Source organism: Protopterus annectens, chromosome 10.part0, assembly GCF_019279795.1.
Source record: "Protopterus annectens isolate FY-2018-M chromosome 10.part0, PAN1.0, whole genome shotgun sequence".
NCBI lineage: Eukaryota > Metazoa > Chordata > Ceratodontiformes > Protopteridae > Protopterus > Protopterus annectens.
The window spans coordinates 1,168,964,611-1,168,980,252 of NC_056744.1; positions in this window are offsets into that span (position 1 = coordinate 1,168,964,611).

A 15,642-nucleotide genomic window follows, 5' to 3' on the forward strand; every position below is an offset into this window, starting at 1 on the left:
CATTAATCATGCTTGCAACTCTGGGAAAATCATATCCACCCTTTACTTAGATCTCTCCAAAGCCTTTGACACTTTCTCACATCCTCTACTCTTATCTCAACTTTCCTCCCTCAGTTTCTCTACTTCCTCCATAGCCTGGTTTATAAGCTATCTCTCCAATAGACAACAAGCTGTTAAATGGAAAAATTCTACTTCATCCTTTCTCAACAGTCCCTCCGGCATCTACCAAGGCTCTATTCTTGGCCTCTTACTTTTCAATATTTTCATTAATAATGTTCACAAATTTATAGATAATGCTCCACTGGTCCAGTATGCTGATGATTCCACAATCATCTGTACAGCAAACTCTCCCTCACTACCTCCTTCAAAAAACCCAAACAGATTTCTTTAATACCAAAACTTGGATGCTAAACAACCATCTTGCTCTCAATGCTAACAAAACCAAAATCATGATATTCTCTCCTTCAAGAAATTTCTCCATAGACAAAAGCTCCTTTAAAATAGAAAGCCACAATAACACTCTAATCAAAATTGTACCTCATCCTCACACCAAACTACTTGGAGTCACCATTGATGAACATTTAAAATTTGATATCCACATCCAAAATAATATTTAAAAAAAACACCAAAACTAGGTCTGGTGTATAGACAAAATCACTAACACTTCTAACAGACGTACTCTAGCCTCCTCCTACCTGCTCCCCTCTCTTATGTATGGTGCCCCTCGTCTTACTCATCTCCAACTTAGCCTAAAACACATACTTGAAGCCTGTTATAACAAAGTCTGTAAATTTGTTACAGGGTCCAAATACTCCATCCATCACTGTTATTCCTTCCACTCCCTTAACTGCTCACAAACTCATATTCCAACCTCCCATCTGCCCCTTTCTTTCATCTATCTTAACCCCTTACCTCCCCAGTCATACTCTTAGATCGGAAAGCCAAATCCTCCTTAAAATCTATAAACCCTTACACCCTCCTGGCCAATTGCTTCTATCATACTCCTTAGCTAAACTATGAAATTATTTCCCCTCCCTCCGCTGTACTCACAACCACTTTAATTTCAAATCTCTCCTCCATTCTTACCTTACTTCAAACTGGGACTGTTCTTGCTCCCTTCCCACCTAAATTACACTGTCGTCTCTTTCAAACCTCCCTTCAATCTCATCTACTGTCACCTCTGATCACTAACATTATTGTTAGAACAAACACTATATTTGTATAAACACTTTATGACTTGTACTTTTAATAATATTCTCTGTATTACTTTTGACTTTATAGGTTCATAGGTTCATAGGTAGGTACTAGGCTATTGGCCCTAGGGCCTATACAAGCCTAGCCAAAAAGGTACCCTGGCTTTCGCCACCCAAGAAAATTATTTTCCTGTGTCCCTGTCAAACAGAACCACAGAAGTGATCTCTGGGGTGAATTTCCTATTACCCATCCAATCATCAAGATTTTTCTTGAAGAGTGCTAATGAGGAGCTCTGCTTGACATAGATAGGTAGTCTGTTCCAGAGTATGGGAAGTCTCTGGGAAAGAAATCTATCCCCCCAGCATGTTCTGTTTATTGTGGTGGCAAGGTTTAGGTCCCTAGAGCGACTGGATTTCTTTAATTGGAGCATGTCCAACAGCTCTGGGTTTGACATAGCTTTGTATATTAGACAGAGATCGCCTCTGAGTAGGCAATATGCGATGGAGTAAAGCTGGAGTTTTTTTAGACAGTCTGCGTAAGGCATCTGTTTGAGGCCAGCAATCCTCTTTGTGAGGTATTTTTGCGTCCTTTCCAGTTGTTGTAGATGTCTTGTGAGGAACATACCAAAAGGGGCGTTGTAGTCTATAATGAGTCTAATGAGTGATGAGTAGAGGGGAACAATGACCTCTTTTTTCTAGATGAGAAACTTTTTGTGATGAGGTATGCCACGTAGAAGGATTTCCTGACCACTGTGGTGATGTGATTATCAAAGGAGAGACTACTTTCCACCTGTGTCCCAAAGTCTCTTATCACACTTTCGGTGTTAAGTAGACTACCGCCTATGTGGTAGTTCATGGGTACAGAGTTTTTACCAAAGGGGATGACAATGCACTTTTTGGCATTGCGCTTGAGACCATGGTTTTGACACCAGGCATCTGTCTCAGTGAGGCCCTTTTGTAGGATGTCCACATTGTTAGGAGTTTCGATTATGGCTCCTAGTTTGCAGTCATCTGCAAATTTAGTTAGCCAAAGACTGGACTGAAGATAAAGACTTATCTATATTTTGACATTTCTGTTTTTTAAACGTATACTCTTTGATTTTGTATTTGTATTTTAAATTGTATATTTATGTTTTTGTATACTGTATATTCCATACTGTACTTATGTTATATTCTGTTAACTGCTTTTGGAGCTTTTCTCCCTGGGACTGCAATGAAAATGGGCTCTGCTTGGCCCAGTGGACTTCCTCGGTCATCAAACTGTAAATAAATAAATAAATAAATAGTAGTTGCTACTTTTGTCACCTCATCCCATGTCTTATTATATCTGGGCCTTAAAAGCAGATTAATTGCAATGTGGTCCCTTTACTCCCCTACAATCATTAGTGGGCATCACAAGACTTTATATCTCCAGTCAACAAAACTCTATTTTTCTCTCCCCAAATTGGGTCTTACCTTCTTCACTTTCTGTTTCATACCCCAGTTCCATTATCACCAGCTGTCCTTACTATAGGTACCTGCTGCTACCTATTTTGTGATGCAACTGAGTCTTTTCCCATCCATTATGTGGTCTTCCAACAAACCATTTCATTTGTTCTCTCCCATTTCTATTGCCCCTCTTTATTTTCTGAGTACAGCTCCCTGACCACTTTCATCCGGTTTTCATTTGGGCTTTCCTAGTAGATTAGAACAAAGTCATTAAAGTCAGACAAAAAGGATTTACCACAGCACACCCACCACTTTGCTTAGATATCTTTATATTTGTTAAATCATGTTTTTTAATAACTTATATTTTATATTTTGAATTTTGTATTTTTTTTCTCCCCAGGCCTCCGCTGAAAAATGGCAGCTGCTCAGTCGGATTATCCCGATCAACAAATGTCAAATAAAAAATAAGTAAAATAAATGGATACAGATTTTAATGAAAAGCATGATATGTATTATCTGAACTCACCCAGAAAAGCAATGTAGCATGATCAAGAAACAGTTGGATAGCATCTCAGAATAGCAATAATTCCACTCTATAATGACAGCTCAGAGTTCAAAAATTAGTCCCTACAAAGTCCATAGCAATAAGATCCATTAGAGAAACAAACCCATGCAGCAACAGTTATCTGCACAATAAGTTCCTGCTTCTAGTTGTGGATGTTTTTATGCTCATAGGAAGGCAGTGTGAAGGGTGCAATGGAATACAAATGCTTGCGAAGGCTTGCATAATTAAACACTGGGCATTTCCAGGGCGGAAACAGAAGAGAAGGGAGTGCTTGTGAGAAGAGAATAATGTGGAAATATGCTGTTTGAATGATAGGCAGTTTTTCAGAGGATTAAGCAAGCATGAAAGTAAGTTATTTGTTAACATGGCTTGCAGTACTGATAGTCAGTTGATCGAAATTGCCACAGGAGAGAAAACTATAGCTTACTTTTGAGTTAACTGGATTTCTGAGTAGTGGGATCATTGGATAGGGAAAATGCATTCTGAAGAAGAAATAATGTATTGCTTCCCATGTCCTTTAAGCCATTGACACTGTATATGTGTATGTACATATTTATTAAACAAACATCCACACAATGATGTACATATAGGGACACATATTAAGCAAGAGAATACTATGTCACTTTTATTGGGACTGCAACATCAAATGCAATATAAGTATTTACTTCATCTCGTGTGTATGTATTGTATTATCTACCTCTAGAATTACTTTCTTCAAGAACTGACACCTCCCCCACCACCTGCTACCTGACTCTCATTATCCCACATCATTTTCACCTGGATGTAAACCTGAAATATAATCATGTGAATTGTAGCATTTACATTTAAATTTTAAAATGTGCACTTCTCTCATAATTGTTGCTACATCTTTTCATAGGTTCATAGAAAGTTACTAGACTAATAGCCCTAGAACCCTTACAAGCCTAGCCAGACTTATCCTGAGTTGCCCCAATTGTCAATGGTTTGGTGAGTGAAGTTCACAGAGGTAAGGGTCTATGATAATTAATACCAACTTCCTCTTTAATTTACAGTTATCCATCAAGTTGTCAAGATTGCGTTTGAAGAGGGCCAATGAGTTGCTCTGTTTGACATGAAGTGGGAGTCTGTTCCAAAGTTGTAGTAACCTCTGGGAGACAAATGTGTCCCTCCAGCAGGTTCTATTAATGTCACATACCAGGTTAAAGTCTTTAGAGTGAGTAACTCGTGTACCATTTGACTTGCAGATATGCAGCATTTCCAATAAAGCAGCATCAGAGATTGCCTTAGCAGCAGAGATCGCGTCTGAGTAGTCTGTATGAAACAGAATAAAGTGACAGTGATTTCAGACAATCCACATAGGACAGAGGCTGAAGACCTTGAGTTTTCCTTGTGAGGAAACTTTGTGATCTCTCCAGTTGCTGCAGGTGCGTGGAAAGGTACATACCAAAAGGGGCATTGTACTCAATTAGTGGCCTGATGAGGGAAGAGTACAGGGAGGTTATAACTTCTTTTTTTCTAGGGGCAATGCCCTTACTTATGAGATAAGCAATATAGAATGCCCTTCTTACCACTGTGAAGACATGGTGATCAAAGAGAAGGTTGCTGTCAACCTGCGTACCCAAGTCTCCCACCACTGAGTGCACACTTAGGGTGTTGCTATTGATGTGGTAGTTAGCAGGAACATGGCTCTTACCAAAAGGGATGATAATACATTTTTTTGCATTGAGTTTAAGGCCATGACGTGGGCACCAATCATTTGTTTGTTTAAGACCCTCTTGTAGGATGTTGACATCATTTGGAGATTTTATGACCACTCCAAGTTTGCAGTCATCAGAAAACTTTATCAGCCACAGACCTTTAGTTTTAGCTTGTACTTCGGAGAAATAAATTCCAAACAGTTGAGGTCCCCAGGACTGATTCCTGTGGAAGACCACTTGTTATAGGTCTGCTTTTGGAGGTGGATTCCTCTATTTTGACAATGTGTGTTCTATCAGTGAGCCAGTAGGTGACCCATCTAACAATATAAGGGTTGATATCTAGCTGGGTGAATTTGCCAATGATGCCTGAGTGGGAGTTAGTGTCAAAAGTCTTGGCTAAGTCTAGGTATGCTGTATGCACAGATTTCCCCTCATCCAGGGCCTTGGTGGCAGCCTTGAAGAAGTCCACCAGGTTTAATAGGCATGTTCTCCCTTTCACAAATCCAAACTAAGTAGGATGAAGTGTTTGGAGATTACCTATATATGTGTTGATAATGTCCATGATTCACTCCATGTCCTTGCAGATAAGACTAGGCAGGCTAATAGATCCAGGTCAGTGGAAGCACCACCTTTGTGCAAGGGAATAACGGTGGCAGCTTCCCATTCAGCTGGGATGAAGCTGGTGATTAGATGATGATTGAAAAGAGTACCCAATGGTGTTGCTAATTCTTGTTGGAGCCCATGTAGGATACAGTCTGGAATATTATCAGGTCCCATAGATGCTGTGTTTTTGGCAATAAAGAGGGCAGTTATGACCTACTCTTAAGAGATACAAGGTAGGGGACAGGTTGTAGGGATGTCATGGGGTACGTGTGGCGGGAACAGGGGAGTGAAGTTTTCACAGAACCTGTCAGCCAACAAGTTAGCAATGTCCACAGGCTATGTATATGTGGTATCATAAACTACCAGTTCGACACAGATCTGGGCCTTTCCTTTTAGGTTATGGATGTAAGTAATGAATGCCTTATGGTTGTCTTCAGTTAAGGAAGCTAATCTGGATTTGTAGTTTGTTTTGGAGGACTTCACAAGAAGTCTTATTTGCTTGTTTAAGCTGAGGAGGGAGTGTTTCCTGTTTTGGGCTTCCTCCCTCTTACTCTTAGCAATTTCTCCTCTTATCATAAAGCCTGTTAATTGCAGTTGTCCACCAGGCAGGTTTGCTCTTCCTTGAGGAGCTCGTTTTAGTCCTATCAGGTATGGACGAGTCAATGCAGTTATACAGGTGCTTGTATAAAGCATTGGTGTAGAACTCAGCATAGTTGCCAGGTCCATCTGAGGGGGGAGGTGCAGTGGAGCTAAATATACCATCCTGTAAGAGGCTGTAATCTGCTTTGGAGAAGATTTTTAATTTAGTTGCTGCTGGGGGAAGGGGTCAGGTGTGATAGTTACTTTAAATGAGACTGATTTGTGGTCGGATCTTACCAGGGAATACCTCACTGTGGGGGTGATACAGTGCCCCCCCCATATTGGTGAGCATGAGATCCAGGACGTTGGCACTCCTTGGGGGGATGTCAACCAGCTGATCCAGGGCACTGGAGTTAATGATGTTGAGGAACATTTTGGGCACGTGGGTTTGAGCACAAGTAATTTATCCAGTCAGTGGATGGGTAGTTAAAGTCACCCAAAGTCAGTGTGTTCAGATGTATCTTGATAGATTCAAGGAGATCTGAATAGGCAGAGTGGGTTTCCTGATTCATGGAGGGGGTCCTGTAGCTGTCAATGACTTGAATTGATGTCCTACCAACAGTTAATTGCATCTGAAGTATCTCTAGGGAATCATAGTGTTTAGCCAGTCTGGAGGTGTATTTATCTCTAATGAATATTGATATATCACCTCCTTTAGTTTTCATGCCTTCAGATTGTGGTCTGAACATGTGGAAAGAGGTGTAAACTGGTATTGCTGGCATGCTTTCCACAGCCTTGAACCAGGTCTCTGTGACTGCACAAATGTTTGCATCTTCCAAGGTGAGGACTGCTTCCAGTGAGTCCAGTTTCATGTTAAGACTCCTAGTGTTTAGCAGCATAACCTTGAGGTTGTTTTTAGATGGAGTTTTTACATCGGGGAATTTGTTCCTTGAGACACTGTCTAAAAAGGCACTATGGGGATGGCAAAAGCCTTAGCCAGCAGCCAAACTCCCAGGGGTGACCGATAAAGGCTATCTCTGACAAAGCAGCATGGTCTATCTACCATGTCATCCCAGGCTGACAGATACTGAATCCCCCTAGAATGACAGCAGAAACTAAGCCAATTATTTAAGTCAATCATCTTCTGTTTGTAGTGAGGCATCATCCTAGGTGAAGGTAAAATGCTGCTTAAGGCTAGGAGAATACATGCCTGCGATACATATTGTAAAACTGCAGTATTCCTCACCAATCAATGTTCCATATTCATACACCATAATCAATGCTCCATAGCTCAAACTTCACCCAGCTCTCCATCCCAACATTCCCAGATTACATATTTTGTCTATGCTGCCACAAGAATCTGCAAAGAAAAATTCTCAAGACACTCTCCAAGGCCAAGCACAATATGTATCTTGGGTCAGAAAACATACCAGGATGCCTACTGGCCAGCCTGAAACAAGACCTGTTAAACCCCCTACAGAGGCTATTCTGTATCAGCCTCCAAATATACTACGTGCCAGAGGAATGGAGGACAAAAACATTTAGACCTTGAGGGAGGGGCATTAACTGACCCAGGTAATTTTAAACCCATAGGTCTGATGAGCATCATCTGTAAGGCTATGGAAAGGATCATCATGGAATTAATTAACAAGGACATAGGCAACCTACAACTCCTTGTCCCAAGATAATTCAGATCAGGTCTGTCAGATCCTGCCTACACAACACACTTGACTTTTTTCAGAAGGTTACTGAAACAATGGATGAGATAAAATTAATATGCAACTTATATCTAGATGTTGCTAAGGCGTTCAACACCATTACATACTCAGTTATTGCTAATAAACTCTCCTAGTAAAATGTCAAACCTGATGTAATTTGATGGATAGCAAACTGGATCACAAATACAGTCCATGAAATTAGGGTAGACAAGTCCATCTCATTCAAAAGACCCATAACCAGAGGTGTACCAAAGGGTGCAGTCCTTGGACCACTCTTTTATGACATCTTTTTCTCAGATGTCAAGGCCGATGTTAAGGGATTATAATCCACCTATTTTGCAGATGACTGCAACTTAGGGGACACTACCAACTCTCCAAAGGACATCAAGATCCTCAAAGAGGACCTTTCACAAACAAATAGCTGGTGTCAAACTCATGGACTAAAAAAATTTCAAAACATCTATAATAATATCCTTCATCAAACGGAACTATTACATTGACAGCACGTTCCTGGAAAATGATCCATTAGTTAGGGATCCTGGAACCTATGTAGACAGTGAACTGCCATTAGCTAATCATGTATCCACTATTGTAAGAAAGTCATTTTGTCATTGCACAGCTTTTACTAAGGGTATGGCATCCATGTTCAGAGATATGCTCATTCCACTGTACTTGGCACATATTATACTGATCCTGTAGTACAATGCTCCTTTTGGCATGTACTTTTCCAAACACTTAACACAGTTTGAATGCACACAGTGGTTTCTCACCAAGATAATCAAGGGTGTAAATAATAAGAAATATGCAGATTGTCTCAAAGCCTGGTCCCTATTATTGGCATACAAAGCATACAAAGCCTCAACAGATCCTATCCTCTCAGATTTACTGTCACCACTCATGTAACTGTCCATACTACAGCAGCTACTTCACAGTCTCTAACTATCTGACTACCATCTATCCCTCTCCACTGTTATCTCTGTCTCCCTTTTACCTGCACCGCCTCAACACTCCTTCATAATTTGTAACCGTTTTCATCCTTTAATTACTTTACTGCTTCCTACTCAGTATCTGTTTACAGCTGATTCCATTTCATAATAACTAAACTCTTAATAAGCTTGATCTTAGCTAATATTTTACTGTATTCTTGATTTAATTGCCATATTTTTCATTGACTGTCATATCATTACTACACTGTGTATGTTCATTTGTTATTTTTTTATTAGACTCTCATATTATTACTATTCTATGCATGCAGGTATATTTATTATGTAAATCCTGTCTAACTGTTTCTATTCCTTCTGTAAAATGGAGCATTTCTTCCTGGGTCTCTGCTGAAAATGGGACTTATGCCAAGTTGGACTTTCCCGGAAAACAAAATCAGTAGATAAATAAATAAATAAAATAAACATCCACAAGTCAATTACCAGCATAAACACACCTCTAGAGAACTTAATCTTTTCTGCAATATAAATAGAAGATTTTGGAGGGATATATATGTATCACAGAGAATTCCACTTCTTTTGGAATGCTCTTCCTTTCCATATAAAACATTACTTCTCTTACTTTTCAAATGTAATATGGATAAATGGATGGGAAAACATAAATCCATCCATGGAGAAGTACACTTGTCCCTTATAGAAAGAGTTAACATGTAAATGTTCTACCTGCCCTTAGTTATTTATATTTATGGCTAAAAATATGTCAAGGGAATGCGTGGCTATACTTCTAAACATCCTTCAGGGTCAATAAGCTAGTAAGAAACTAAGGGCTGGATTCTATAAAGCTCGAGAAATCTGGAGCATTATACCAATATCAACACAAAATTTGTGGATGACATTGTAATACGTAAATGTACAACAAGAAACTCAGAATAGCTCAGGGAGCAATGGAGTATCAAAGTATAAAAGCTGCCCTATAAAACTCAGTAAGTAATAAGAAGTTACAGAAACATGATTACAATTCAAGCATCCTGATAGTTATACAGACATATATAACATAGCCTGTATAGTAAGGTTAAAGGCAAATATGGAATGTAACTGTCTCCATTGTGATAACAAAAAAAAATAGGAAATGCCAACAATCTCAATGTAAGGCACATGACGTTTGTAACAAATTTTCAGGAATAGACACAGAAACATCTCAGACAACTACAGATATTTCCATACTTAATCCACTAACATAAAATATGTGCTTCAAAGCTGCAATGCCATTTGTAATACAAATATTGACAGCACTCTTCACAGAAAGCTCAGAGACAACTACAGATATCTCCATAATGCAGTAATAATAACACATGTCAGCTTGGACTTATGGATTCCTAATTTCTAACAAAAAAATTAAAGGTGAAGGGCAATCATGGTCACATCACCATAGCTAACATTTACTAACAACGGGTTCAGGACTTGTGTGGGGAAGACAAGTAACACACATACCCAAGGAATGCAGGAGATGATGTGGGGTATGAGTGAAGAAGAGGGACACAAAAGCGGGATGCTGGAATAAGAAAATTGCAGAAAAACTCAGACAGGCATGCACAATTTTTTTTTGTGTGAATGGGCCTCTTTTTTTTTTTTTTAAAAAACAGAAGTAAAGGTAAACATAGTGACAGAGGAGGAGGTCATCACAGCAGGTATACCCATAGAACAAATATCGCATAGCACAAGACAGACAAAGGTTAGAAAAAAACAGTAAGGACAGGTAAGTTATGCACCATCACATTGTGACATGTCACAAACTGTGTGGCAGTCATACCTAGATGTGTATGAGCAATGATAGATATGTTTCTTACAGGGTAATAAAGCAGTATCACAGTACACATTAGATAAATATATGCATATCCAATTAGTCAATCAGCAGTGTTGGTGTAAATCAAGCAACATCACAGATGAGCAAATGTAGGTCTAACAATAGTAGATAACTTCACCAGAAGACAGAACCAAACCTACAACCATCCATGTATAAGGCAAACAGCCAAGCAAAGTGCCAAACAGAAGTAATTCAGAAGAGCAACAAATGCTGCTACATACACAAGTAGATATACACAACCCAAACAAATGTGTAATGGAATGTGTACATGTTACATATATATGACATATTAAAGGTAACACACATGTGTAGATGTGTATATCTGTCAGTAGCATAAATGGAATGTACATGGAAGAAAGGTTGATACACATACATACACCAATGACATGTAATAATATGTTCAAAAATATAACAGTACAGCATAATAAATATAGTAGGTTGTACATATGGATGGGAAAAAAATCTACACTGGGTAACACACAAGTATAAAGAGAACAAGTACGTACTGTAGGCATTAGCCAGCAGGCTGTGTGTACATGTCCTGCATTGTACAATGGGCATACATGTGGCACATGCCCACTGTGTCAAATTAATACATCGCAATGGTCAGCAATTTTAACAAAGGCAAACATAACTGCAAAAAATAATAGTGAAATATGAAGTTGGGAGGGAGGTGGACAACCTGGGTTCACATCAGGGTAAAGCAGGACAAGCTAAGTTGACACAATGCAAATGCAAGTGTACACCACATGGGGTGCTGTAGAAGCCACACAAAAATAAAAAGTATTTTGACATTTCCCAGTTAGGGGTCGCCACAGCGGAACTCCGGCCCACTGATGATTGGCAGTGGGTTTTTCTGGTGCAGAGTTGCCAGCCCGACGCCCAACCTTCAAAGAGAGCACAGAAGTACACTTTATCAAATGGATAATGTATGTCAAATAACCAGATTGATTGCTGATATCCACAGAACTGGACAACTATGAAACACACCTACATAGTAATGTGCAATCATGTCACATCAACAAGTATAGGTAAGTAAGCTAAAAATTACAAGCACATACACATATGGTGTAATGCAAATGTCAAATAAAGAAATGCAGGTGTATGTCAACCACCCTGCTCATTATGCAGCAGGGGACACTCCTGTGAGCATCATTAGAGGACATCAGCAGTAACTCAGTGAATGCTGGCATGGAAACATAAAAAATCTGAACAAAGGCCCATGAAAAGTAAGTACAACTAGCCAAACATTGGGGCACTGATTAACATAAAAGTTGCATGTATATTCATATAGGCCCACCCACTCATATTGAATTGTGGGATACCAACATGAAGATTGAAGTCACTAAATAATAATAATGGCAGACCTTTGAATTTCAGATTTCATATGCCTCTGAAAACACATAATAATGCAAAAACTGTTATTCTAGTAGCTATCTGAGTTTACAGGAGGAACATTTAAAATCTATTTTTTGGCCTTTGTCCTACCATTATTTTTGGCTTTGTCCAGATTTCTTGCTCTGAGAGATTGAGAGGTATGAAGGGAACAAATAAAGATAGGAAAGAAATCAGAAGCTCTTTAAGCCTTCTTCCTTCAATCAACGCTGAAGGCATCATGAACTGGCCACAGTAAATGCTCTTGCAGTACAACCAAAAGTTGATGTTTACAGTCTGAAACATGTTTATGTATATATTTATTCAAGCTACATCAGCAGTTTACCCTTAGGCGGTGTTACAGGTAGTGACATGAGGGTTACCAGAAGTAGACAAGTCAGTGGTACCAAGCTAGTTTCAGAAGTAAAATGCACACAATGTGTAACCCAAGTAGCTCTTCAACCAGAACCTAAATTCAGCTAATGATCCTCAAACACAACAGCTTCCCCAAAAGTCAGAACTGTACTGTTTTGCAGTGTTTATTCAGCATTGTCGGTTTTCTTGTGGTGTGCTGCATATGGTGCAGTTCAAATAATACTAAACATGCATGCAGGCTGAGGCACTAACAGTTGTATCAAAGACAAGATAACAAATGCATTTTTTTCCTAAATGAAACTACACATTCAGATGGGAAGACCCTTACAGGAAGAACAAAGATTAATATGAACCAACATATGTGAAAACTGACTCGGCAATTTCTAATTATTATGACCACCATATACAGGAACCGAATGTTTTGCAGATGGCATCTCCCACTCTCAGCAATTAAAACAAATTAAAGATATAATCAAGATAGATGGTGTTTTAGCTCAGAAGGTTAAACTCATAGGCTATTAAAGGGCTACATTCACCTTGTAGTCTTCAGTTTAATTCTCTCAGTTTCAATTTGCAAACTGTACAACCCTGAGCAAGTCACTTAACCAAAGTCCTGGGTCAGGGTCGTCCCTGAAAAGGGACATCTATGTCAAGTGGGCTTACTCAGTTAATAAATAATGGCAAAAATTACTATGGCTACTGCTAATAATAATTATCAGAAGCATATACTCAGATGTCACACACAATGCTTTCTCCCTCCCTGGACAATTTAAAGTACAGTTGTCTCCGTTTGTTTAAACTTCTGATTTAGTTTACTACTTCCCTAGAAGGAGCAGCTTGTAAATTTTAAAGTCCCCCTGCTCCACTTGCTTAATGTATGCTTTAGTATTCTGTTAAGTACAATTGGAACTGCTTTTGTTTAATGTGTGCTTTAGTGTCTGTTAAGTTTTAAATGAAAACTGGTCTCTACGACCTTAGTGACCAGTGATTTTTAACCAGCAAGTGCCGGACTTCAAGGCTACAGCCCTATCCCAACAATTGCAATCTAAACGACTAATGTTTTAGATATTTAGATGTAAGACTCTGCTCTTACTCACTAAAACCTTAGCGACCAGTGATTTTAACCTACATCTGCATGATTATAAGACCAGTATATGGTATTCCCATCTTAGCATTTGAACGCAAAATGTTCTAGATGTTTTAGAATTAAGTCTCTGCGTTTACTCTTTAAAACACTAGCGACTATTGATTTTAACCTGCACCTGCCTGATTTAAGACCAATGTTTCTATCTTAGCTTTAGAATCTAAGTGACCCATGTTCTAACAATAATCTTCATACAGTGTCTCTTTTACATACTGACACAGTTTTTTACCTCCAATACCTTAACCATTTATCCTGCAACCTATTTTGGCCTTGTTTTGCTGATAAGTATTTAAATTTAGCTTTACCAAAGTTCTGCCTCAACCTGATTGTCTTAGTTTACACTTGAATATAATAACTGCATTTAACTGCCGTAATCTGACTATCTTCATGTGTTTAACTGAATATAATAACTGAGTTTAGCTGTTACTACTGCACTGGATAATTCTCCTACTTGGGAACTTTGTTTAAGCAAGTGTTGATTTGTTTCTTTTTAAGTACCTGAATCTTCTGTTACCCTAGCTATTGTTTGCATGCTGAATTGTTGCATGAAATTTATCACAACCCATGGACCTTCTACTGCATTACTGTTTCAACCTTTCACTTTGCCACCTTCTCTGTTTCCTTTTCTCTCTTCCTCGGTTTGCACTTCTGCCCTTTCCTACCTCCTTTCCTCCTCCCACTCTACTCTGTATAATTCCATCCTCTACTCTGCTTTTACTTCTTCCTGCTCCCTCCTTCTTCCTATTTTACTTACACCCTCATTCTAAAGTATTTTTCTCATTCTCCTCTTTCAGCTGTTCCCCAGATTGCTTTCCCCCTTCTTCACTGAACAAACAGGAGATTCCTCCCAAAGAGAAGAAGACCGTGGACAATCCGCTTGAACTATAGTGAATTTTTTCTGAGACCCTTTCTCCCCTGCTAAGGAGATGCAGTGTAAGTAATCTCTTGCACATGTTTATTTTTATATCCACTACATAACTTTGAGCAGCACTCTACCTCAGTGCGTGTGAAAGCAGCCTACCACTGGTCCCTGCACAGGCCCCCCTCTTCCTTGGTTTTTCAGTCTTCTCCCCTAATTGTCTCTAGCTAATCTCTATAAACTCAACTTATCTGTGGAACATCCTTTCCTCTGAGTGTACCTCCCTCCTTTTCTCACTAGGTGGCAGTATACTCCAGACTAAAGAACTGCAATAATCCTTTCTCCCTGCTCCTCTAACTTTCCCTGTTTAAAAGTATCACTACCCTACCCCATATTACCAATACTATTACCTCCACACACCTATATACTTACTTTTAGAGTGTATTTCATGAACCAAACTCAAAACCCCTAGTATAAACAATAAAATAGTTTTCAAACACATGCCTACACCCCTGCTGTAGTTCTCCTTCACCTGCCTCAGGTCACTGATTGTTTTTTGGGCCTTCTGCCTCCTTGGCTCTTCCCACTCTGTTCGCCCTATGGGCTCACTCTGCTCCCCTACCCTATCCCCAATTCCCACCCACCCCCAGTGCTCCTACATTTATTCCCCCCTTTCCAACCACTCCCTCTACTCCATCCAATCCAGATACACCTTAACCTGCCCCACACCTTAACCCACCCCTTCCTCCTCCTCCTCTTTCCTCTCTTGACCACTCCCTCAGACTCCTATTACCTCTTCACCTTCAATCTCCATCACCTCCAGCCACACTCCAACTACCATGCCCTCCCTTCCTTCTAAAGTCATTCTCCTCTCTTTCTTCCCTTTCCTTCTATTATACCTATATCAAATCTCCACCTACACTGATTCCCATTTACACTCTTCCCCATTCACTCCATATCAACTCCTTGCATCTCACTACCATAACATCTCAGCTTCTTTATTTCACTCCCACCCTATCCTTCTCTTAAAAGTGAAACACTTCCCAACCTCTAATATTACCTTCAAACGTAAACCTAATCCTTACTACTCTCTCCCATCAAAATTCAAATCTAAAAAACACATCCTCCATCCCTCTTACATTAATTTATCCGGCAATATTCACCCCAACCCTGGCCCTAACTCTTCTTCTACTAATCTACCCCACTCCAACAACAAACCATCTAACAAAAACCTCAAATTTCCCACTATTAACACCCAAAGCTTAAAAAATAAATTAACCCTCTTCCATGCCTGGCTCAATCACAATTCTCCTGACATAGCTA